Source organism: Microcaecilia unicolor, chromosome 1 (assembly GCF_901765095.1).
Source record: "Microcaecilia unicolor chromosome 1, aMicUni1.1, whole genome shotgun sequence".
Lineage (NCBI taxonomy): Eukaryota > Metazoa > Chordata > Amphibia > Gymnophiona > Siphonopidae > Microcaecilia > Microcaecilia unicolor.
The window spans coordinates 176,686,214-176,712,024 of NC_044031.1; the positions used below are offsets into that span (position 1 = coordinate 176,686,214).

A 25,811-nucleotide genomic window follows, 5' to 3' on the forward strand; every position below is an offset into this window, starting at 1 on the left:
AGGACAGTCATAGGCTTTAATGTAGTGGCAGAACCATGGATGGACAGAACTGGGAGCTTAGGAGGCAAGTCGGGTGACCACACGAAGGGGATTCCACTTCTATGCTACACACTGGCAGTAGTGGATATATGGCGTATATTAAATCCAGATATTCAACACTATACCCATTACTCCCAAGCAAACCATACACAATCTCGGATTGATTATATATTGATAGATGAGGACGGGGTCACTGATATACAGGAGGTGGGCATAGACCCCACCATTATTTCAGACCACGCACCAATATATGTCACATACCACATAAAAGGAACACAAAGCCATACAAAGAAGTGGATGTTCCCCTTAGACCTCTATTATGACAGGGAATTCCTTCCCTATATTAGAGGGAAATGGATGGAATATAAGATACACAATGAGCAACACAACTCGAATCCTATATTATATTGGGAGACCGCAAAGGCGGTGCTCTGTGGAACAATAATAGCTTATAGCAGTCACAAGAAAAAGAGTAGAGAAAAGGAGATACTTCGGCTGGGGAAGCAGCTAGTCAGACTACGACGGCTTTATGGATATAAGGCCCAGAGAACGATCAGAGAACAGCTAATGACTACACAGGTGCAATTAAATACATTAATTCATCAATGAGCGACGAAATCTGCCACATACTATCAGTATCAGCTATATAAATTTGGTAACAAACAGGGGAAATTCTTAGCAGGATTAATTCGTAGAAAGAAGGGATCCCAGAAAATTCTCGCATTGCAACAACCCTCCGGGAAAGTGGTACACTCGGATGAGAAAATTAGACAGTTATTTCTATCTTATTATACCAAACTATATAATCCAGGAACTGATAAACATGCAACACGAATGCCATACTGCAGCCTTGAAAATCTCATCTAAAGAGAGAAATCTTAAACAACAGAGCCGAAGTTTTGACAATATGTGTTATATATGTATGTTGTTTCTTTTTGAAAATTAGCAGCCACAAATTACCTAAGTATTTTGCTCCTATTTTTCTCACTTTTGAAAATGTCAAGAACACGAATTTTTTACCCCTCCAACAAACATAATACTGGGAAGATCTCGTTTTTGTAACTAAGCTCAAAGCATGTGTTAAAAAAGCCCATAAATTATTTAAGAGAGGCACAGAAGAGTATATTTTACCTGCATAAATGTGAAGAAGCGGTGTTATAGTCAAGCATGAGCAACATCTGGTAGCCAAGCTCACATTCCAGAATCTAATAGCAGAGGACTCTCTGCAGTAGAAGTAATGTAAAGCTATATGTTTAACAGTACCTATAGCTATTCATCCACATATGCAGGATAGATCTTATGATAAGTTGAAATGCATACATATACAAATACTTCTCTTCACACCCCTGTATATTTTCCACATTCTCCTATCTACAGAATACAATTCAAAATGCATTAAAGTAGGAACTTGTTTCACTGGTTTTGCCAACATACACCAAATTTTCAAGGTGAAAAATTATAAAATTATTCCAAGAATACAACAGGTAACTATGAATAAAAACAAAAACATCCATATCTGCTTTCACAATATGACTACCTACCCATCGTTACTAATCCGTAATCATAATAATTGATATTTTTATCTTGTATCAGATGTGTATATTGTTTGATGCTCAGTTTATTGTTCATATTTGTATACTGGCTAACATTTTAGCCATTTGTGTTTTGTTTCATTGATAAAATCAAATAAAAATATTGGAACTAAAAAAAAAATATCCATATTTTGCATCACCCCTCTTTCTCCTCAATGTTACCCCCCCCCCCCCCCCCCCCCCCCCCCCCCGTGTCAACTGCTGCAAAGCATCCCTACAACATGTTTCCACAACCATGCTTTACTATAGGCATAGCGTTACCAGGGCAATGTACTGTGCTTTACGCCACACATATTGGTCAGCACTGAGACCAAAAAGTTCCAATTTTGGGAGAAAGCTTTGTGGTCTGATGAGACCAAGGTATGCTGTGACCCACAAGTGTTTTTGTTTTTCTTTTTTTTGCAAATTCTATGCAGTATATCTTCAGAATTGACTTCCTTCATGCCACCCTCTCATAATCTTGAAAGTCAACATTTACCAGTCTCATGCAGATACTTCAGTACTGTTTTGTTTTCAGGTAATGTGAGGCCTCATAGTGATCTTCCTCAGGAGTTTCTTTAACTCATAGTTACTGACTTTGGAGGAACTGCCTGACCAAAGCAGTGATGCCAAACTATTTCCACTTTATCAGTACTTTACAGTACCTCCAAAAATGTTCTTATTGTCTTTCCAGCAAGAAAACAGAAGAACAGGAACTCTTGTAGGCACACAGTCAAATCAGTCACAACAAGGGCAACAAAAAAAAGGGGACAGTTGGCAATGTACAAACTTGCACTTTTATTGAACATCCAGGACTCGACACGAGTAGTGTTTTGGCCCATGAGGGCCTTCCTCAGGAGTCTCTAAAAACATATATACAAATCAAGAATAAAGTTGAATAAAATAATGTATCATTTGACACAGTATAAATATATAAAAATATATAATATAAATAGTATAAAGGAATTTGTTTTATTTACATTTTTATTTACATTTTGATGTAAATGAGCAGAGGAGTAGCCTAGTGGTTAGTGTAGTGGACTTTGATCCTGGGGAACTGAGTTTGATTCCCACTGCAGCTCCTTGTGACTCTGGGCAAGTCACTTAACCTTCCATTGCCCCTGGAGGGTTGCAAAAAAAAAAAAAAAAAAACCCACAGAAAGGCAGCATACCAAGTCCCATTTCACTTCCCTTTATATATTTATACTGTGTCAAACGATACATTACTTTATTCAACTTAATTCCTGATTTGTATATATGTTTTTAGAGACTCCTGAGGAAGGCCCTCGTGGCCCAAATCACGACTCGTGTCAAGTCCTGGATGTTCAATAAAGGTGCAAGTTTGTACATCGTCTGCCGCCCCCTTTTTTCATCGCCCTTGTTGTGACTGGCTTATAGTCTTTCCCCAATCTTTATCTTTGAACAACTTCACCACAAGAATTCTTTCAGCTGCTCTATACTTGGCATTTTTAACTCTGCTAAGATTGTATAAAACTGAGCTCTGGTGTATTATAGGACCTTAAGGTTATTTTTGGACACAGAGCTAATTAGGGTTTGCCATGACAAAGGATGTGAGATTTCATGCAATTAAGACATTTTTGGTTTATTGGCTACTTCTTGAATATTTCTCTAACTGAATGTTCTTTTCATGTTGAAAGTATAGATAATGCTGGGTAGATCATAGAAATAAACTCCTACTTTAATGCATTTTGAAATGTATTTTGTTAGACAGCAGAATGAGAAAAATGTAGATGGTGTGAAGACTTTTGCAAAGACTGTACAAAAAAAAGTTTTATTTAAGACAAGCATATGAAGATTTTAAAATATACCAATTAAATATTCATATATTCAATTTTTCAAATGAAGGAACTGAAAATACACATACATAATTTACAGTTCTGTAGTAAAACCTTCCTAAAAAGGCCATTTCATAATACTTCAACAGACTCCCTTCCTGACTTTATATTATAGCTCCAGTGTTCAGTTCTTAGCTTTTATATTATGCAATAATGCATTTTATGCATGCCACATTTTTAGATTCAAATTAATGCAAAATCTGCCATAACCATATTTGATAAGCTTGCTTGCATAGTTGCTGCAGATACTATGCAAGATTCAAAAAGTTTATTTAGAAAAAAAAAGTACTTGCTTATAAAATTCTTCAAATAAGAAAGCATGTTCTTCAATTTCTCTTTCTCAGAAAATTCATCTTTTGGGGAACAGAACAGACAGCCTGTGTCTCCAGTAGCTCCTACAGTTTGTTAACAAAGCAGTAACCTAAACCTTTTTCATTGAAATCCTATAGGATGTGAAACAGCATAAAAATTACATACTGTAATTTTCTTTGATAACATTCAATACCTATTTGTCTGACACTAACTTAGTTCAGGTGACCTGCAAAAAAAAGTTTGTTAAAATATTTACAGAGAGATAGCAGTAACCGAGTAGTGATCCTCAACTGTCTCCTGCAGGCACACCTAGCCAGGTAGGTTTTCAGGATAACCACCATGAACATACATGAGAAATATGCGCACTAGAAACCCATTACATAAAAAAACTTTTATCATGCATATTCACAGTGGTAATCTTGAAACCTGACTGCGTAGACATGCCTCCAGTAGATATTTGATAACCAATGCCTTATAGGCCTATACAATAAAGATTAAAGCCCAATTTTGCACAGATTGTCTAGACAGAAAAGGGGACATATCTGTTGAGACATTAAAAATATTTGAGGTACTTTACAAAAGGCTCAATGTATACAAGGAGCCTTTAGTAAAATACCTGTAAGATTGCGGGGAAAAGACACATGCATAAATAAGGTGGTATAATGTAAATAGAAGCCATTTTACAAAGAACCATTCAAAAAAGAGCATTATCACTCAGGGTTCTAAGCATGTAAATATGGGCATGTATGCATATATTGCAGTGGATTTAGTGACCTAAAATACACGTATAACTGCCATCACTCACACACAAATGCCACATATCACAAAACTGGACATCCATAGGAAACCAATTAAAGAATCAAGATACAAACCTCACATATTTGGATCTGTCAGGTCATTGTGAACACATGAGAAGCAAGCACGTTTCCTCTTAACCACTTCTTGAAAGCCAAGTTACAAAGAACCAGATAGTTGAAGCAAATGACAACTCGTAGCAGGTGTAAATGCCAAGAGACAATTTTTATTAAGTATATGTAATTTGCTATTGCAAACTAGGAAATGCAAGCATACTTTTCAGACCTGACCAAATCACTCCCCCCTCAAAAAATGTGCCTATCATCCTTCATAAGTCTGCTATTTATTGATCTCATCGTGAGCCCTTGAGTCTAGGCCGAGGCTTAGGAAGGACCTTGGCCAAGGCCTAGGGTAGACCAAACAGGCGCTAAGCAATACCACGGGCCACAAAGCCCCGCACACTCAGGACAATCAACAAGCACCACCAGAAAAGGGAGATAGACCACTCAGGCGGGCCGCAAGGCCAATCCGGAACCCACACATAGAGTCCAAGCATACAGGCTTCATGGCCGAACTGGAACCAAATCAAACACTAGGGAAGGGAAAAGAACAATGAGGGGTCCCCGGAGGGATTGGAACTCAAGCAACGCACACATCGCTAGCCAGTGACACAAAGGGAAGGGCGACAGACAAAACTGGCAGATACAGCCTACGACTGGAGAGAGAGAATACAAACAAAGGCTACACAGAAACTCAGGTAGCGGAGGGCAAAGCCCACAGGGAAAGAATGGGACACTATAGACACGGACTCTACAAGAGCGAAGATCCACAGGAATGGCTAAACAGGGAAAAACAGGCTGAAGGAAAGGGCTGCTTTCAATTAAGGACAGGAAAGGAGCAGGCACACAAGAGTACTGAAAGGGATAAGGCAGACACCAGAGAAAGGCTGCCTAACAGAGGCAGGGCTCACAGAAGACAAATACCTAGCACTGCACATAAAGGGTTAACACTGAGTAAAGGGAAACTAAACAAACAAAGCAGGAAGGAGTTTACCAGGGCTAAAACACCACCAGAGCCAGGCAGGGAGAAACGAAGCAGAGGGCAGAGCCAGGTGCAGTGAAGCAATCAAGGACACGCTGGTAACAACCAGCACACACAGAAACCACAAGCAACGAGAAGAGCAAGCAAACTCCAAAGAATACATACTGTGCCACAAGAACAGACTGAGTGAAGGAACCAAGCTCAGCTGACAGGAATTAAAACTAGAGCGTATGTTGTAGGAAGAGGTAAGTTTAAATAGGTCTGACTTCTGACATCTGCTGCTTCAGACTTCAGGTCAATCCCTGACAGGCCAATCAAAAGCGAGTCCCAGTAATTCCCCTGCCTGTCTCAGTAGAATCATAACACTATTTAGACATGCAAATACCCTACAAGTCCTCTAAATGGACCCCATTAGTTTGCACGTTAAGGCCATATAGATAGGGGCGTAGATACCATTGAGCAAGCACAGAAAAAAGCTCAGGACCACCTGATTCGAAACTGTTCTCCATCTCTGATGTCCAGTATCTTTCTCTCTCCCTTCCTCTCCACTCCCCCTCCCCAATCTGGTGTCTCTCTCTAAAACACCTCTCCACCCCCTCCCCGGTGGTCCTCCAAACTTGCACCAGCAGAGGACAATGAAAACTTGTGGTCTCCAGCCTGCACCAAAAAGGCCTTTTTTCTGTTGCATCTTACTTTCTCTGATGTTAACTTCCTCTGGGCAGGAAACTGCAGAGGAAAGGCCCTAGTGGGACAAGCCAAAGGCTACCTATTTTCATGGAAGAAGGAACAGGTGAGAGATGCCAGACCCATGCAGGAATGTGGGGGGGGGGGGGGGGGGGGGGGGGGGGGGGAGAGAGAGCAGAAGGAAGGGAAAGAGAGGGAGAGAGGCTGGACCTGAAGAACAGAGCGAGAGAGAGAGACTGGACAAAAAGAGGAGGGGGAAGAGGGAACAGAACGACTGGACCAAGGGGGAGAGATGGTGGACCAACAGAGAGGAGATATACAGCTGGCAAAAGCACAAGCAGAATAACAAATGTATGGAGGGATGACAAGAATTTTTTTCCAGTATATTAGTGGAAGGAGGAAGGCTAAAAATGGAATTGTAGGAATGAAAAATGCTCTGAACTGCTATGAGGAAAAAGCAAACGTGCTAAACAAATACTTCTGTTCTGTGTTCACAGAAGAAAATCCTGGAAAAAGACCACAGTTGGCTCACAAAAGTACATGCAAGGATGGAGTAGATATCACACCATTCACGGAAGAAAGTGCTTATGAACAACTTGAAAAACTGAAGATGGACAAAGCCATGGATCCAGACGGGATCCCAGGATATTGAGGGCGCTCAGAAAGGTTCTGGCAGGTCCTCTTAAAAGTTTGTTTAATAAATCTTTTGAGACAGGAGAGGTTCAGGATTGTAGAAGAGTAGATTTGACTCTCTGCACAAAAGTAGTAACAGAAGAAGTGGGAAACTACAGGCCAGTAAGCCTCACCTCACCTCGGACACTAGAAATGTAATGGAAGCGCTGTTGAAGGAAAGGATAGTGAATTTCCTGGAATCCAACAAGTTACAATATCAAAGGCACCATAGTTTTTACCAAAAGTAAATTGTGCCAAATGAATCTGATTGACTGGGTGACCAGAGAACTGGATTGAGGACATGCACAAGATGTAATCTACTTGGATTTCAGCAAAGTCTTGGAGAGTCTCCTAACCTGACAGGCTGAAGTTGGAATCCAAAGTGGTGAAATTGATTAGAATCTGGTTGACAGACAAATGCCAAAAGGTTGTAGTTAATGGAATTCACTCAGAGGAAGGAAAAGTGAGTAATGGAGTACCTTAAGGATCGATGCTGGGCCGATTCTAATCAATATATTTATGAGCGACATTGAAGAAGGATTGGAAGGTAAGGTTTGCCTTTTTGCGGATACCACCAAGATTTGCAACACAGTGGACAACCTGGAGGGAGTGGACAACATGGAAAGGAATCCACAAAAGTTAGAAGAATGATCTAATGTTTGGCAGTTAAAATTTAATACTCTTTCCTAATGTGTTCCAGAACAACAATTTATGTCAAAATTCACTTTATTACATAAATACATATAGGACAATAAACTCTTAAACATACAACACACTGTGGCTGGGCAAAGATCACCTCCGCTCACACAATATTTGTGAAAAAAAGTCCACTCGATGTACTACTGCACCTAAATCAGTAGGTGTTATTGCTTTAATTCAAGTGTCCATTAATGAAACCCTTAGCCGCAATTGACCCAGTCAATTTCTAATGAACATCAACCTCATATTGTTCATTTGTTGCATTTTCACAGGGTCGTGCAGTAAAAAGATGTTTTGTGGCCAAACCATTTAGTCCTTAAGCGTATGATCCTGCTTTCTCCACTTATATCCATATGCAATCACCACAGGGAAACTCCGCTCCAACCATCTAAGGTTAAACATAACCACAAACGTTCCTCAGCTCCTCTTTTTAAGGACTGGAGAAAGGAAATTTTATCTCCCCTAAATAACTCTCCTCATGCTCTGAGATTGGAGCTGGATCCTTATTTACATCTATCCTTCCTCTGGAACAATAAAGAAAAAGCCTACAGCACATGCATCAATTGAACCATCCAAGGATATCAGAACCACAAACTCTAAAGTTCATACCTGCAATCCGTGAGTTAAAAAAAATGTATTTTAACTACATAATCTACTTCTATAACTCTGAATCTTTTAGATTCCTTAAAACTAAAGGAAACATATGCACTGTCTCCAAGAACTTCACATAGAAGTGCTAAGTGCAGCCATTTGTTTCTCTATTTGATGGAAGACTTTGATCTCACAGGCCTGGTCTGAATTTACAAATTTAAAAGGTCTGTTCTTTCAGCTATTAAAGCCTTAATAGCTGCAATGCCAACTAGGAAGCCTGCTGATCTACAGGGTGTACTCCAAAGAGTGGATTGCAGCGCTACCCAGTGAAATTTTGCCTAACTAGCTTCTGACACAAAAATGTGTCATGCAAGCATCCCAGTGGTGTGTGGGAGAGGAAACCATAACCCCCACAAACCAAAGAAAAGGCAAAAGTGCAAGAGGTCAAACAGTACTTAAAAGATCACCTCATTGTCACACCAAAGCTACCCACGGCACCCCCACACCACCCTTGGGAACTATAGGATTGGTGAATGCCAAATCAGCTGCAAAGAAATCCTCTGTGATCCCTGATGCCATAAATGAACAGCATCTTGCTATCCTAGGAATAAGTGAAACCTGGCTAGATGAAAGTGGGGGTTTATCATGGGCTGAACTATGCCCAACAGGTTTCAACATCCAACATCAACCAAGACCAGGAAGACAGAGTAGAGAGATAGCAGTATTGATTCGGAACACAATCAAACTGCACAGAATATCCATCCCCCAGCTACACGGATCAGAATCTCTTTTAATCCAACTTGAAGAGGAGAAGCCAATCTGGCTGCTCATGATTTGCGCACCTCGCAACAACACATTATCTGTGCAAGAGCTCCTAGACCTGATTACTCAAGTGACCCTGAATTACCCTATGCTGGTGATCATGGGAGACTTCAATCTACACCTCAAAACCCCAGATACCGCCACAGCTGCCTGGAGTGGAGGAGTAGCCTAGTGGTTAGTGCAGTGGACTTTGATCCTTGGGAACTGAGTTCGATTCCCACTACAGCTCTTGTGACTCTTGGCAAGTCACTTAACCCTCCATTGCCCGTGGTACAAAATAAGTACTTGAATATATGTAAACCGCTTTGAATGTAGTTGCAAAAACCTCAGAAAGGCGGTATATCAAGTCCCATTTCCCTTTCCCTTTCTGGACACGATGACAGCACTAGGATTTAAACAGGTGATCAATTCTCCAACCCACGAAAAGGGTCACATACTAGACCTGGTATTCTACAAAGGGTTGGATATCCCAGAATTCTGGGATAACAGTATAGAAATAACACCCCTATCATGGTCAGACCATTTTCTAATTAAATTCTCCCTAAGTGACCACCTGAAACAAATGGCACCTCCCAAAGTTTGGAAGGAGATCAGAGACAAAAAAAAGCTGACCGCTGAGAATTTCCTAGAGGCCTTAGACTATCCACATGTAGATGAAAAGACAACAGTGGCAGAACAAGTTGACATCTGGAATACACACCTAGCCAAGACCTTAGAGAAAACTGCACCACTAAAAAAGGTCTTATGCCCCACTCACAAATGCTTACCTTGGTTTTCTCCGGAACTTCGGATACTTAAACGCAAAGGACGAAAACTGGAAAGGAGATGGCGTAAAGCTCACCTGGATGAAGACAGGCTAAACTGCAAGAAGCACATGGCAAAGTATCGCCAAGCCTTAACAGCAACCAAAAAACAGTATTTCTCTCAATGCATTGCACAGGCTGCCAATTCAACCAAGCAGCTGTTCAGTACAGTAAACAGCCTACTGCAACCCCCACAACAAAACCAGCCTGCCCAGTCTAAACTGAACTGCAATAATTTTGCTGCATAATTTGCCAACAAAATTAAAAGTCTCCACCAGGATTTACAGGCAATCCCACCCAGTGCCCAACCAGTCAACCAGGGGTGCACAAACTCACCCCCTCCTGACAGAGACAGATGGAACACTTTTAACCTAATGACAAAGGAGAGCCTTGACAAAATCCTGAGAGACCTTCGACCAACTACCTGCTCCCTTGATCCCTGCCCATCAAAGATAGTGCAGCAGGCAAGTATGGGCCTCATAGAAGGCACCACAAAAATTGTGAACACCTCTCTTTCTAATGGGCAACTACCAACAGCATTAAAAAGGGCAGTGGTTCACCCTCTGCTGAAGAAAAACAACCTTGACCAGGACAAACATAAAAGTTACAGGCCAGTATCCAGCATCCCGTTTCTAGGGAAACTCATAGAAGAAACAGTCTGTGTTCAACTTAATGAATGGCTAGAAAAGAGAAACTGGCTAGATACATGTCAATCTGGATTCAGACTCAGTTATGGAACAGAAACGGTCCTCGTATCCCTGCTAGATGATCTTCACAGAAACCGAGATAAGGGATTTGCCTCGATGTTAGTATTGCTAGATTTCTCAGCAGCTTTTGACACTGTGGATCATGATATCTTGCTAGCACGACTGACAGAAACAAGTATCAATGGAACAGTACTTGAATAGTTCAGATCCTATCAATCAGACAGGCAACAATCGATAATGATTGGTAGCAACTCATCACCACCATGGACACTGACCTGCGGGGTACTACAAGGATCGATACTGTCACCTATTCTGTTCAATATCTACCTCAAGCCACTAGCTGAGCTGATTCGGTCAATGGACACTCAGTTCTATATCTATGCGAATGATGTGCAGCTACTCATACCCACTGAACCTGACCTACCTACAGCCTTGAATAAACTGATCACTTGTCTAACATCAATTCAAGAATGGGCTAAACACAACAAACTTTGCCTGAACCCAAGTAAAACCGAGCTTCTCTGGGTCCCTAAAAACAAGTGGATACATACCTGACATCAAAATCCTTTTTGGGAAGTATGAACTCTCCTTCAAATCACAAGTCAGGAACCTTGGAATACAGTTAGATTCAACACTTACACCTCTACTATTTGCGACAGCTACGCTGCCTCTCTCCTTACATCAAGAAGGTAAATCTTATCCCAGTTGTCATGCCATAGTAACATCAAGACTGGAGTACTGCAATGCACTATACAATGGTCTGACTACAAAGGGCCTGCACCAGCTTCAGTTGATTCAGAATGCAGCAGCAAGATTCATAGAAGGTTGCAAGTGACGTGACCACATCACACCATTTTTGCAAAAACTTCATTGGCTACCAGTACAATACAGGGCTAAATTTAAAACTCTATGTCTGATCTTCAAGGCCCTGAAAAGAAATGGCCCTGAGTATATGAAGAATAGGTTGATCCTCCACACACATCCAAGGACACTAAGGTCCTTCCAAAGGCTTTCACTAACTACACCCTCTCCAAAAGACATTACACGATGTGATACCTGCAAGCGAGCCTTCTCCGGAGTAGCCCCCATACTCTGGAATGCATTGCCTGAAAGGCTCCGCTTAACACAAGACTACCTCTACTTCAGGAAGCAGGTGAAAGCTTGGCTCTTCAACCAAGCCTTTAACGGGAGAAGTAACTAACTTGTTAGTCTCACTCACACACACAAGGATTGACTCGGGCTGCACATACTGAAGCAGGACATGTTTATCCACTCCTACCCTAGCAGAGATAATATTTAACCATCTCTCTGACCTCACGTGCAACTTTCTTCAAATCAATCACCTTACTTTCTAATTCTTCCTACTTTCTTACTCATCTATATGTTACAACTTTGCCTTACCCTTCACTACCAATTATAATGTTCTAGTACATATTGTGTTGTCATTGCAAGTAGTATACCATGCCATACTTTGTATTGTTGTTCGAATTTTTTTACTGCTCTAATTACCTATTGCTCATGTTTGATCTATTCTTACTGTACACCGCCTTGAGTGAATTCATTCAAAATGGTGGTAAATAAATCCTAATAATAAATAATAAAATAATAAATTAGTCAGATTTGTCTGACAAGTTCTGCCTCTAGTGAAACTATATTGCCTCGGGTCCTGTAATCCACTGGATTCCAAAAACATTATTATTCTCCATTTTAAAAGCATTTCCATTAATTTACTTACCAACGATACTTTGAAATCCTCTGCTTAGTGTGAGCAGCAGCAAAGAAAGCAAACAGAATGTTAGGTATTAATAGCAAAGGAATGGAAAATAAATACAAGGATGTTATAATGCCTTTGTATCGCTCCATGGTGAGACCACACCTTAAATATTGTGTGCAATTCTGGTCACTGCATCTCAAAAAAGGGTAGAATTAGAAAAGGTACTGAGAAGGGCGATGAAAATGATAAAGAGGATGGGATGACATCCCTATGAAGAAAGGATGAAACGGCTTGGGCGCTTCAACCTGGAAAAAGACAGCTGAGGGGAGATATGATAGATGTCTATAAAATAAGGAGTGGAGTGGAATGGGTAGACGTGAATCGCTTGTTTACTCTTTCTAAAAATACTAGGACTAGGGGGCACACAATGAAGCTACGAAGTAGTAAATTTAAAACGAATCGGAGAAAATACTTCTTCAGTCAATGTATAATTAAACTCTAGAATTCGTTGCCAGGGAATGTGGTAAAAGCAGTTAGCTTAGTGGGTTTTAAAAAAAGGTTTGGATAGCTTCCTAAAAGAAAAGTCCATAAGCCTTTATTAAAATGGACATGAGAAAATCCACTGCTTATTTCTGGGATAAGCAGCATAAAATGTATTGTACTGTTTTGGGATCTTGCCAGGTACTTGTGATGTGGATTGGCAACTGTTGGAAACAGGATACTAGGCTTGACCGACCTTCCATCTGTCCCAGTTTGACAACACTTATGTACTTATAATCTCTTCCTTACTTCTGCTTTCGTGGAGAGGGACCACATCTGCTGTTCTCCAGTCAGTCCTCCAGGACCACTCCCGACTCTAATGTAGCACTGAAAAGGCCAGCCAGTGGAGCCACCAGAACTTTCCGAAGTTCTTTCAGTAACCTCGAATGTATGTCATTTGACCCCATCAGTTTGTCCACCTTCAGTTTAGCTAGCACCTTACAAACTCAGTCCTCTGAAAATTGTTTACCACCCCTCCATTCCTATTTGTGTTTGTCTTCTGCATTCCTGCTGCTGGCCCTTCAGCTGTGAACACAGAACAGAAATATTTATAAAGCAATTCCGCCTTATCTTTATCAGCTTCTACATATTCCTCCCCTTCATCTTCGAGTCTCACAATGGTACTTTTGCACTTCCTCCTATCACTAACATATCTAAAAATTGTCTTGTCCCCCAATCTTATTATATTGGCTATTTTTACTTACATTTGCATCTTTGCTTTCCTGACTACTCTATCAGCTTCTTGTTGCTTTTCCAGATGTTGTCGCCTGTGTTCCTCTTTCTTAGATTTCTTGTAGTTTATAAAGGCTAACCTCTTTTTCCTCAACTTTTCAGATACTACTTTTGAGAACCAAAGTGGACTCCTTCCCCTTACTTTTATTTGCTTTCCTTACAAAAAGGTTTGTTGTCCTTACAATAGCTCCTTTCAGTTTTGCCCACTGCTTTCCAACTTCTTCCAAATGTTCACATCCTGTTAACAGTTCCTTGAGGTAATCCCCATCTAAAGTTTTTTTTTTAAGTCTAGAATCTTCGCTTTTGAATGAACCCTCTCCACACTTATCTTAATATTAAACCACACATCATTTGGTGATCCCTGGATGCAAGATAATCACCTACTATAACATTGGATATACTCTCCCCATTAGTAAACACTAAGTCCAGTATGGCCCCATCCCACGTGGGTTCCATTACCAATTGCTGGAATAGTTCCCCCTGTAGACAATCCAGGATCTCCCTGCTTCTAAAAGATCCCACAATAGAGACACCTCAATCAACATTTGGCATATTAAAATCACCTCTTAGTAGTACTCTAAACATTTATGATGGTGCCAAAGAGGCATCTTAAGTTGGGAATTTAAAGTATAGGTAGTTATGAGAATTTTATGAATATCAAACATGCAAATTTTCCTCATTCAAACCAGAAATACAGTGTCTAAGTTGTAAATAAGCAAAGACATTTCCCCCATCCAAACCAAACTCTGCCTTTAGAGACAGAAAATTCTTGATTGTCCCTCTTGCATATAGTACAGATAAAGGTAAGAGATACTTTTGATGTTTCCACCGGGTTCAGAGACGAAAACATTTCGACTGTGGGTAAGTAAATTGTTACAAATAGACAGAAATGCAATAACTGCAACAAAGTAATGGTGTTGCTTATTCACCCACCTCCACACTGAGCATAAGGGTACAATAAGGATATAATGTATAGGGACCAGTGTTATCATCCATATTGATACATGAAAGAGATATCTAAAATGCTCCATCAGAGACAATTTTGTTTCTATATGAGTGACTGAAAAATCTGCAGGGCCCCTGTACCAATTGTTAATATGCCTCATATTATAGTCAAGGATCTCAGGTTCAAGAGGCCCAAACATCCTTGATCCTCTGGAGTCACTGCAGTTGCAGTAGGGTGGCTCGCTCTCTTCCCTCGCCATATATAGTGTTTCAATAATTTATGAAGCAATTTTCTCTTCCCTGTCAAATATAAGGGAAGAATTTGAAATGTGTAAAGCCAACAAAGTACAATCATCAAATTATAGAGGCTAATCCTCACCATTAACAAGAGGGGGTAAGCCTGCCAAGTCTTCAATGTGCCCTTAGTTTATGCCAGTAGAGGCTGGACATTCAGTTTGTAAACAGAAGACAAATTAGAAGGGATCTTCACTCCCAAGTAAAAGTTTTAGCCCACAACAATGGAAAATTCCCCACCCAATTGTCTGTCATTGACTCCTGAACTGCAAGGGTCATTAACTTCTGTAAATTTAATGTAAAATCGGACACTAAACCAAAAGCCCTCAACAAGTCCAGCAACTTAAAACGACGAGCTCTGGAAGTTTACTAATACCAAAAACAAACATCAATAAAAGCTAGTGTTTTAATCATGGTACATCCTGTTTGCACCCCTTTGACTTCGTGTTCCCTTCAATTTGACTTCTAGTGTTCCCTTCAAGGTACATAAGAAAGGGGGGGTCTAAGAACAAAATAAATAATAATGGGGAAAGAGGACAACCCTGATGAGTTCCTCTCTTGACTAATACTGAAGATGAGGGTTGAGAGTACAACATTCGAACTGCACCCAAAAGGCCTATATAAGTTAGGGTCTGAAATAAAAATGGACAGCTGATCGTATCAAATGCCTTCTCAGCGTTGAGACTGACAAGAGAAAACATAGTCCTTTATTGGTAATGGGACATAGCTAAGAGAAACTTTCTAACATTTAGTATAAATTGGTGCCACTGAACAAATACTACTTGCTCTTCACCAATAAGAGTTGGCAAATAAGACAGAAGGCGATTAGCTAAAATTCAAGACAAATATTTTATATATACATTTATGAGTGTTATGGGTCTATATGAATTCAGTAGGTCCATTGACCCAGTGGTTAGTGCAGTGGACTTTGATCCTGGGGAACTGGGTTTGATTCCTACTGCAGCTGCTTGTGACTCTGGGCAAGTCACTTAACCCTCCATTGCCCCAGGTACAAATAACTACCTGTATATACTAAGTAAACCACTTTGACTATAGTTGCAAAACAAACAAACAAAAAAAAAACACAGAAAGGCGGTATATCAAGTCCCATTCCCTTTATTTGATTCCTGGGGAAGGCCACCCTGACCAGTAGCTGAGGTGTAGTTTCCAAGTAGGCCACATACATGGTTGATTTTGTAGCAATTTATAAAATTCACAAGCATAACCATCTGGTTCAAGAGCACTGTGGTTTTTCATCCCCTTTATTGCTAATTGTATTTCTATTTCCTGAAGTGGGCTATTTAAATGATCTATGGCCTGGCAAATTCGGCATATCTGAATTTTGCAGATAAGTACCAATATGATCCTGTTGACACTAAATCAGCCTTATACGTTGTCTGTAATAGTGTAAGATAATGCTAGCAAAATTATGTACATCATTCTTGGGGTCACTGTAGTATCCCTAAGTGACAGCACGTATCGACATCCACTCCAAACCTTTATTTGGGTTAAGGGTTTGTCAGGTTTATTGCCAAATCTATAGAAGTTGTATTTATAAAAACATAAGCATTTTTCTGTGTTGACCACAATGACACCAAGATTTTTTTCCTGGATGGTGACAATGTGGAGCATACCATTGTGCAGATATAAAGAGGGATACTCTTCCATATAAACATCACTTTTCACTTGTCCACATTAAATATCTTCTACCTTTTGGATGCCACGTTTCCCAAGTCCTCTTGCAATTTCTCACTCCAAATGCAATTTAACAATTTTAAATAAGTGTGTGTCATCTGCAAATTCGGTTATTTCATTTGTTCCCATCCCCGAGACAGATCTCAGTGGTGCTCTACCATTCACCATCCTCCATTGAGAAAATTGGCCACTTAAATCCTACTCTGTTTTCTGTCTTCTAACCATTTCCCAATCCACAACAGAACATTGCCTCCTATCCTATGACTTTTTTATTTTAGTGATTCCAGGTCGAGTATATGAGCACTTTTAATTTTTATAATCTATTTCCAATAGTTTGAATTTTTATCATGACAGTCTAATTAATTATGCATGTTTTTGAGCAGATTTTTTTTTCTTTTTATATGTGTGACTATTTCAAAGTCAGCCTTGCTTATTTTTTTGGTATTTTGAAGCATTTTCATTCACTTGTAGAAAAAGTCTGTGAGTGAACTATGACCCTTAGCGGCCTTTTGGCACAACTGGACTCTGTTTACTACTGAATGAGGAGCCACTCTGTGTGTGAATCCTGTTGCCAGCTGTGAGTTTTTGGTGTTTACCATTCAATTTTTGATGTGGATTTACCTTAATTTCAATCATGCTTTTTATTGGTTCCCCAGTTTAATTGATTTCCTGTCTTTTTTATTGATCTTAGGCTGAACTGTTTCTTTTGGGACCTATTTGGGACCCTAATAAGTAAGTGTCCCTTTTAATGTTTCAGTATATATTTTTGTTTTGTTAAGATTTTATTTGGATTTGAATGTCTACATGGTTTTTGGTTTAACATGATTTCTTGCCTTGATTTTTAATCTTCTGTTTGTGAGCTCTCATGCATTAAGAGGTCTGTTTTTAAGTATATAACCAATAAGTGCATTAACATCTTTTCTTGAAACTAACTTTTAATGTATCTTTTTTGCACATTAACAGTTTTATAGTTAATTTTGGTTTTTAAGCATGTATTTCTACGTACATATGTCAAATTTATGCTTTAATTATTATTTACTTATTTCTAATAAATGTATATTTTACATGTTTTGCTATACAGTTGCAAACCCCTGACACACCTCTAGAGAGGTGAAATGTGGCCATGTGAAGTACTGTTTTAAAGTAGCAAAAGTAAAAGCCTTTTTTTAACTTCTGGAGACATGTGTTCTGCTTTTATGGACTGCAATAAAAATAACATTATATATCATACACCACACCAAAGAAATATACATACAAGATGTCAAAATTTTTAAAACGTTTCTCAGTATTTATTTATTTGTTACATTTGTATCCCACATTTCTCTACCTATTCGTAGGCTCAATGTGGCTTACACAGTTCTGTGTAGGGGTATGCAAGATAAAAATGGTTTGTTTTCCCCTCCGAAGGGACACCACCTTGTAAGTGGTGGAGGGGCTTCCGTGTTTCAATGACTCAGAGGGCTATGCTGTAGGGTTACCCATATCAGACAGGCCTCTGAGGAGAAACCAGACAAAGAGTGTCCCAACCTGGAGGATCCAAAATGGCGTTGAGGGAGGACGTACGCTAGTTGAGTTCCCGTTTTACACCAGAATGCCTGAAGAAGGGGGCGCGCTCCCCAGAGAATGGGGGAAGAGAAAAGGCAAAGCCGTGGTGCTGTCCACCTCGAACACGGCTGGGGTTCCCACTACTTCTCAGTCTATTTTGGAGAGATTCGGGGTCATAACGTCGGGGATATCGGTTCTTGCTTCGGGGAACAGCAAGGCTTTATTGCCGAATCTCAGTGGAGGGAGTGACTTTGAGTCCCCCTGTTGGCACGACCCCTCTAAGACCCGGAAATAGTAATGCTTCGCTATGGAGGTCAATAATGGAAACGCCCACAGTGGATTAGGATTTTCATGTGACCCGAGGTCCTGGCGCAGCATCGACTCTGATAATAAACCAACTGGGGGATTGGAGAGTGAGCTCTTCTCCCCGAAGATATCTGGAGCGGTTTCTGTTGAGAAATTGGACTTGGTGAAGCCAATAATGTCATAATGGACGTACTATAGGAACTGCAGCAGAATGTGAATAACTCTCTTCTTCAGATGTTTAAAATTTTTCACTATGTGAGTTAAAGAATTTATATTAATACTTATCTAACAAAGTGGAACTCCAAGATATAAAAATAGAGACTTTGATTACAGAAATGGCTTCTCTATGAAAATCAGATAATTTGGTAATGAAGAATAGTTATCTTTCTTGTAAAAATTGGAATTTCTGGAGAACCAATTAAGGGAAACTAACTTGAGAATGATAAATTTACCTATAATATCCTATATATCAGCTACTGAATTCTTGAAGAAATATTTCTCTGATACTTTGCTAATACCTTCTGATAGCCACCTTTTGGTGACTAAAATTATATTTTCTTTAAAATCTTCTTTATCAGAGAAAAGAGATGTAAGTTTAACTGATATTTTGGAAAATTCAGAAGTTATAGATAGAGTTATTATTAGTGACTTTCGTTTTTGATTTAGATAGGAACAATGTTTTGAAATTGTATTTCCGATACATGGTTGATAGTTTTTTGGGTTCAAAGATGCATATATTTCCTGACACATCAAGGGAATCGCAGACTGGGAGGTGTGAGGTCTTGGCTTTTAAGCCAGGAATCATTGCCCTAGGTGGGACCTTCCTAGCGCGATTCCCTTGTGTTTTATTTCCTTATTACTTATTTGTTTGAACCTAAGAAATTATAAGAGTTTGTGGAAACAGATGAAGAATCCTCTGCAGCAACTTCCTTCAGTTACCACTGTACCGGCTGCAATAACCGATTAACCTTCCTCCCTCAGAAAATGTGAAGTGTAAGATTAACCATTTTGAGTTTTTCTTATTTTCTTTAAGATTGTTTTCCTGATCTTGGATCTTCCAATTGTGGGCAATTATGTAAATATATATTGTTCAGAGAAAATGTTTTCCTTTTTATATTAATTTCTGTATTTCCTTACATTTATGTGATAAATGTGAATGTAATTAAGTAAAATGATAAATAAAATAAAAGAAAAAAAAAAGAAAAAATGGTTTGTTTTGTTTCTTTTGCTTCACTGCCCTTTTACTTCATTTGATCTGGAGCCTATTTTGTTTTCTGTTGAAGTTATTTGCAAATACTTTCTTTTTTTTGCTTCTTTCATTTTCATGCACTAACTTTTGGCTGTCTTTTTTCTGCTATTTTGTTTCAAAGTGACACAAAATATAGGAATTGTCACTGATATTTCTTATCAGCATGCAGTAGAAATTTATATAAACAAACAAAAAAATATTTTATGACACTACACGTACAAAAAAGTTTCTAATATTTTAACAGTATTTGTAAGAAATTTCCAAATACATACTGCACTAAGATCTCTACTACAGATTTATAATATTTTACCGATATTTCCTATGTCATTTCAAACAACTGTACATCCGTACAATAACATGAGAAGTTTTTACTGAAAGGTCTTAAAGCACTGCTTCTTCCTATTAGAACTTTAGGGCCCCTTTTACTAAAAAGCCCTAGCGATGCCTGTACGGCAAATGCGACAAAGCCCATATGAATTAAATGAGCTGCATCACATTTGTCGTGCCGGGAATCACTAGCGCGGTTTAGTAAACGGGGCCCGTAGTGTGGTAAGAAGAATCAATCAACCCTTTTGTGCAGTAAGTGCTCTTCCACAATGAACACATAGTAGTGGGATATCCAGGTGGTAATATATGATAAGCAAGCTGAGATTTGGGAATAAATTCTGGTTAAAGTTTTGATGCACTAGGCAGATTCAAACCTCCAACTGAAGATGGTGCTCAAATCAATGACATTAAACTAATTAAAACATTTTTGTGACCACAAAAGTGAAAAAACAGATCTGAGCCTTTTAATCAAAATCAAACACAAACAGTAAAAGGAAAAAGAATAATTTAATCAGGCTTGTGCTGCATAGTTGAATAGTGGTATGGCAAAGCCAATTTAGTCCAATCCCAATATTTTAAAGTGCACAGGACACAAACTCCAGACTAATGAAGACAATCCTTACAACTTAAATTTAATGCATTCACAAGGTTTCTTTTTGGTTATTTAGAAACAAACAGTTACCTTTGCTAACAGCTGCTACTTCCCACAGGACTCTGGTTGTTTGTAAGGCACAGCCTGCTCCCAAATATATACTCACACCAGGGTTTCGCATTCAATTCTGTAAACGTTGCAATAAATTAACAGAAAATGTGTTAGTTTCACACATTTGTTCCATATTTTAATATTTGTTAATAAATTCTTTTGTACTTGTCACCATTTCTACCCACCTTTTACAATAACATTAAAAGATTGTTAATTACAAAATAAATCTGTATTTCAAAAGAAACTGTGTTATGAATTTCAGATAAGTCCAAAATATGTCACATAAAGCTTGTTATTTTAGGTACTATGAAGTCAATTTAGACATTTATGCCTGAGATGCATGTCTCATGCTGGATCTATGTGCTAGAAACTGCTATATCAGCCAATCTGACTGGCCTATTTTATCCACGTCAATTCCTAAATCTTTTTTATGCAGTGCATTTATATTTGAATAAGGCAGTTATTTATTTTTCTTCTGAAAAAGTAACCCACTCCATTTTAAGAAATGGAATTATACATCAATACAGGGGAAAACATTTTTACTCATGAATTTATAAACTATTTGTCTTGGTTAAATAGTATACTGCTGGCTGCTAGTCTATATCACAGATAACTGTTTGAGGAGAGCAAACTGGACATAGCATAAACAGACAGTAAGGAAAAGCCAAAATATGGTTATAGGACATACCAAATAAGTTTTGACATTTTTTTAATACAGGTTTATAAATTACTTTATCTTTCCCAAAATGTTTGTGACGGACTTTATCTACTCCTGAGGGAAATTTGGTGCAACTGTACATTGCAGAATCTGCACACAATTCCCCTGGGGCACATAATTTAACTTGAGATGAGGGAGGAGGAGTCCTGGTTGAAACTCAGCTAGCACCATGTTTTTTCTACACTGCATGGCTTTTGCAGTGTGCAATCAGAATAAAACAAGAAAGTCCTGTGCTGATCTTGCAAGACTTGACAACAGCACAGGATTTCAAGGATCATACTGATATGCTGCAAGAGCCACATGGTACAGATAGATTGTGGTTTAATCAGTTTGCTGGCATTCTTCTAGGAATAGTGTGGCTTGTTGTGTAATTTAATTTACATAATGAGATATTTTACATGCATTTTCCATGCTTTACATCTCATTATTATGTATCCTGTGGTACCTAATATAGACTTGTGTTATAGTAACACATGCTATTGCCTTTTAAAGCACATTAAGGGGCAAATAACGTGCATTATGCCATAACGCACCATAATTATCCCCTCAAGCTTTGGTGTGTTACTGTCACTTTCCCTTTCCAACTATTCTTTACCTGACCAATATCTTTCAATCCTAATATTGGTTTTGATTTCATCACCTCCACTGGGAATGTGCTCCACACCTCCATCAGCATTTAATTTTAGAATAGGTGACTATGAAAAAATGAGGAAAATAGTTAAAAAGAAGTTAAGAGGATTGGCTGCAAAGGTTAGGACTTCATGGACGTTGTTTAAAAATACCATCTTGGAAGCCCAGACCAGATGCATTCCACATATTTACAAAGGTGGAAAGAAGAGTAAACGAAAGCCAGCATGGTTAAAAGGTGAAGTGAAGGAGGCTATTAGAACCAAAAGAACATCCTTCAAAGAGTGGAAAAATGACCTGAATGAAGAAAATAAGAAGCAACATAAGCACTGGCAAGTTAGGTGCAAACCATTGATAAAGAAAGCTAAAAGAGAATATGAAGAGAAACTTGATGCAGAGACAAAAAAAACTCACAGTAACAACTTTTTCAGATACATGAGAAGCTGAAAATCCATGAGGAAATTCATGGGACTATTAGATCATGAAGAAGCAAAAGACACATTCAGTGAAGACAAAGCTATAGTGGAGAGACTGAATAAATTCTTTGTTTCGGTCTTTACAGAAGAAGATATAAGAGATTTACCTGTACCAGAAATAGTTTTCAAGGGTGATGATGCGGAGGAGCTAAAAGAAGTCTCTGTGAATCTAGAAGACTTACTGACCCACACCAACAAATTAAAGAGTAGCAAATCAACTGAACCAGATGGTATGCACCCTAGGGTACTGAAAGAACTCAAACATGAATTTGCTGATTTGCTATTAGAAATCTGTAACCTCTCATTAAAATCATCAGTAGTACCTTTAGATTGAAGGGTGGCCAATATAGCACTGATTTTTAAAAAGGGTTCCAGGGGCGATACAGAAAATTACAGACCGGTAAGCCTGACATCAGTGCTGGGCAAAACAATGGAAGTTATTATAAAGAATAAAATTATGGAACACATAGACAAACATGGTTTAATGAGACAGAGTCAGCATGGATTCAGCCCAGGAAAGTCTTACCTCACCAATTTGCTTCATTTCTTTGAAGGCATGAATTAACATGTCGATACAGGTGAGCCAGTTGATGTAATATATCTAGATTTTCAGAAAGCTTTCAACAAAGTTCCTCTTGAGAGACTCCTGAGAGTCATGGGATAGGAGGCAATATTCTAGTGTGGATAAGAAATTGGTTATTGGACAGAAAACAGAGTGAAGGGTTAAATGGCCATTTTTCTCAATGGAGGAGGGTGAATAGTGGAGTGCTGCAGGGATCTGTGTATTGGGACTGGTGCTATTTAACATATTTATAAATGATCTGGAAATCAGAACAAGTGAGGTGATTAAATCTGCAGACGACACAAAACTATTCAAAGTTGTTAAAACACATGAGGACTGTGAAAAATTGCAGCAAGACCTTTGGAAATTGGAAGACTGGGCATCCAAATGGCAGATGAAATTTAATATGGACAAATACAAAGTGATGGCACATTGGAAAGAATCATCCGAATTATAGATGCTAGGGTCCATCCTTGGGAGTCAGCAACCAAGAAATAGATCTCATTCAAGACAATATGCTGAAATCTTTTGCCCAGTGTGCAGACACTGCCAAAAAAGCAAACAGGATGCTAGGAATTATTAGGAAAGAAATGTCATAAAGGATAAGAATGCTATAATGCCTCTGAATTGCTCCATAGTGTGCTCTCACCTTAAGTATTACATTCAGTTCCGGTCGCCGTATCTCAATAAAGATACAGCAGAATTAGAAAAGGTTCAAAGAGGGGGGTCACGTGATGCTGGAAGAAGGAGTGGACGCCTATTAGCTCGGCTCCACACCCCTGTGCTCTTTTAAACCTTTTTGATGGTAACAACAGCGCCTAAGAAGTTCCAAGATTCGAAATGGTCGGAGCTGATAGCCCTACGAACATGGAGGCCAGGTCGCCGAAGTGTGTGTGATACGGTATGCCCATCAAATCGGCGAAAACAGGAAAAGAGAGAGGTACCATGCCGAAAGCCAAAATGGCGTCGCCTACTACATCAAAACCGTCAACACAGGCCTTGAGCCCGGCCCTGGCGCATGAGGAAATGGAGCAAATATCACTCCGGCACATGTCGCAGTTGCTTGATGATAAATTAGCAAAATTGCACGATGGAATGGATGAGATCAAAGAATGCATAGCTTCTCATGCGGCCAGGCTCCAGGAAGCTGAAGAACACATCTCCTCACAGGAGGAGCACACGCAGACGGCAGAGGGCCGTATTGGGGAACTGGAAGCGCAAGTGCGTTTGCTCCAAGATCGGGTGGAAGATCACAAGAACAGAGGACAGAGAAATAACATACGAACAGTGGGTGTACCTGAGTCTGTTGGTGATTCTGAGCTGAAGGACCTCACTGAAAACTGGCTCCGAAAGCAGTAGGAATAGACCCGGAAACCTGTCGTGGCCAGGTGGAAAGGGTGCACAGAGTCAGCCCGAGGACAGAGGCTAACAGGAGACCCAGGCTGATTATAGCGAGGTTCCTGCATTGCATGATAAAGGCCACAATTTTGGAGAAATTTAAGTAGAGAGGTGTGGTAGCCGTGTTAGTCCACTTTTAAAGGTAATCAATAGAAATAAAACAAAATAAAACATGAAAAAGAAAATAAGATGATACCTTTTTTATTGGACATAACTTAGTACATTTCTTGATTAGCTTTCGAAGGTTGCCCTTCTTCGTCAGATCGGAAATAAGCAAATCTTGGTAGATGACAGTATATATAAGTGAGACATCAAAGCATTTCAGTGACAATCTAGCAGGGTGGGGATGGAGGTGGATGGGTGAGACAGGGGGATATGCATGGAGACAGGAGAGTGACAAACAAAGCAGTACAATTTACAATTTTATGGCTTATAATGGGCTAGAAAGCCCAGATCTCTGTTAAGTCCTTTCTGGTGGGTGTCAAAATATTTAATCATTTTGACTTCAAAGGTCTTACGTTCCTGTATTGTTTTAAACTTACCTTTCAGGATTCTTACTATGAAATCACTAGTACAGTGTTCTGTTTTTGTAAAGTGTTGCCCCACAGGCGTGGCATCCTGGCTGGCAATGGCGTTTTTCATGTGATGTCTATGTAAGTTAAATCTTGTTTTTAGCATCTGGCTTGTTTCTCCAATATAGCATCCTTGGTCACATTTTTTACACTGGATAATGTATACCACATTGGAAGATGAGCATGTGAAGGATTCCTTTATGTTGAATGTTTTTCCTTTGTGAATGACTGTGGGGTCCTGTGATATGTTTTGGCACAGTTTGCAGCTGGATATATTGCAAGGATGTGTGCCATTCTCTTCTTTTTGAGTCTGTGTTGGGAGCTTACTTCTAATTAGCTTGTGTTTTAAGTTTGGTGGCTGTCTGAAAGCTAGCACTGGTGGGGATGGGAATATCCCTTTCAGTAATTCATCCTCCTGGAGTAGAGGCTGTAGATCTTTTATGATTCTTCTTAATTTTTCCAGCTCTGGGTTGTATGTCACTATAAGGGGGATTCTGTCTGTGGCTTTTTTATCTTTGTACTGTAGTAGATTTTCCCTGGGTATTTTGAGGGAGGAGGCAATATTCTTGGAGATTATTTTGGGATTGTAGCCTTTATGTTTGAAAGATGCAGCCAGGATTTCTAGGTGTCTGTCTCTGTCCCCTGGGTCAGAGCAGATTCGATGGTATCTTGTGGCTTGGCTGTAAATAATGGATCTTTTTGTATGTGAAGGATGGAAGCTGGAGTTGTGGAGGTAGCTGCATCTGTCTGTGGGTTTCTTGTATATAGATGTTTGTATATTGCCATCGCTGATTGAGACTGTGGTGTCCAAAAAAT

The 25,811-nt window shown here is 39.3% G+C and overlaps 1 protein-coding gene across 1 annotated transcript in view; it reads right to left on the reverse strand.

Annotated features, from left to right (window-relative positions):
- TBC1D5 (TBC1 domain family member 5) overlaps positions 1–25,811 on the reverse strand; it is a 1,081,936-nt gene that overhangs the window by 975,880 nt on the left and 80,245 nt on the right. The window contains 1 exon segment of the mRNA XM_030202651.1: positions 20,622–20,718. The gene's annotated coding sequence lies outside the window, so the exon portion shown is untranslated.